At 36.3% G+C, this 1,822-nt stretch overlaps 1 pseudogene; it reads right to left on the bottom strand.

The window, feature by feature from the left end:
• Positions 1-271: 271 nt before the first annotated feature.
• Positions 272-1,074, bottom strand: LOC114087719 (small ribosomal subunit protein eS4, X isoform-like; annotated as a pseudogene).
• Positions 1,075-1,822: the final 748 nt, after the last annotated feature.

Genomic DNA, 1,822 nt, shown 5'->3' with positions numbered 1-1,822 from the left:
CATTTTTTGTTTGTTTTCTTTTGGTTTTCTGTAGACGATTAAAGAATGTACTGCTAAGGCTGGTCTACTCTTGTTTAATTTTTAATGTCAACTAGTATCCTGACATTGTGTTGAAGGAAAATAAGGTAGACCATTGGGTTTTGTTTCTTCAGATGAAAACAGTATAAATACTATTTCTTTTTTTTTTTTTCAAAAGCAATTCATCCTGCTATATTTTATTTAAGTACAAAGACCTCTACTCTCTAGGCATATCAACTAGGAACCATTTATTTCACCCACTGCTATGTTTGGCAGCCAGTCTCTTGTCCATCTCTTCAGCAATGGTGAGACTGATTCCTCTTCCTAGGGGAAGAGAAATCCATAGTTTGTTGCCTTTGCCAATAACAAAAATGTTGGAGAGCCGGGTTGCAAAGCTGGTGCCATTGGCATCTTTCACACGAACCATGTCAAAAGAGCCAGGATGTCTCTCTGTGTTGGTAATCACACCAATTCTTCCCAAGTTAGCAACTCTGGTCACCATACACAGGTTACCAGTGTCAAATTTGATGAAATCAGTAATCTTGCCAGTCTCCAAATCAATCTGAATGGTATCATTCACCTTGATTAGGGGATCAGGGTATCGACTGGTTTGAGCATTATGAGTCTCCAGATGAGGGATTCATTTTGTTTCCACAAATATCTTTCTCACTTTGCACAACTTGTACTTGGCCTCCACAGGTGTAATGTGATGAACAGCAAAATGATCCTTGGTGTCACAGGAAATTCTCTCCAGTCTTATTAATGCTGATGACATCCATAAAACCGGTGTGGTAGGTTATATCAGTTCGGACTTTGCCTTCAATCTTGATGAAGCACTGCATGCAGATCTTTTTCACTTCATCTCCTGTCAGGACATACTTAAGTCTGTTCCTTAGAAAAATAATGAGAGGAAGACACTCTCTCAGCTTGTGGGGACCAGTGAATGGACAAGGAGCAAACATACCAGTCAATTTATCCAGCATCCAATGCTTTGGAGCTGCTACCCGCTTCAGATGCTTCTTGGGACCACAAGCCATGGCTGCTCTAGGCATGGAAAGAGCAAATTCTATTTCTTGGACAACTATACCTCTATAATGAAGAGAAAGATTTCACATTGTTTAGCTTCAGGTTCTAAAACAAGGAGTGTGATATCTATTCCCATTTTAAATATAAAAAGTTCAACTAATTATGTGGCATAATTTTAAAATGAAAACATTATATTTAAAGCACAGTGGTCTTTAAAATTTTAAAAGCATTTAAAATTATTTTATATTATTTTAAATGATATTTAAATAAGATCCACAACATAGTAGGAAGAAAGGAAATAACATTTCCCTTCTGGTGGGGGAAACTAGTTTTTATTTCCTCAAGATTGCATGTACATTACATTCTGCTACACTATTAATTCCAATAACACCTTATCAAAACCCAGTCTTCAATTTTTCCATATAGATTTATAGACTCAAACAAAGATGATACACAATCTCTTGGCATAATTAGTGTACCCTGCTCTGCAAAAAATGCCTACATGTCTGATTTTCTTGCCTGAATGCTTCTGGAAACACATTATGACCTGTCTTGCACTATACATTACTATTAGTAAATGAAATATTGATGCTGTTTGGGTAGACTCATTACCATAGTGGACATGTTAGATTTTCATGATATGCATATAAGTCAGGTTTGTAAACACAAAATCCTGATTTATTTAGCTACTTGGGACCACAAAACAGAGTTCAGAAGAATTCCTTCTTTTTTCCTTAATACAGCATTTAAAACATTTCCCCATGTAAATGCAAACTGT

Source organism: Marmota flaviventris, chromosome 8 (assembly GCF_047511675.1).
Source record: "Marmota flaviventris isolate mMarFla1 chromosome 8, mMarFla1.hap1, whole genome shotgun sequence".
In the NCBI taxonomy this organism is placed as follows: Eukaryota; Metazoa; Chordata; class Mammalia; order Rodentia; family Sciuridae; genus Marmota; species Marmota flaviventris.
This window is presented reverse-complemented; position numbering and strand designations above follow the sequence as displayed.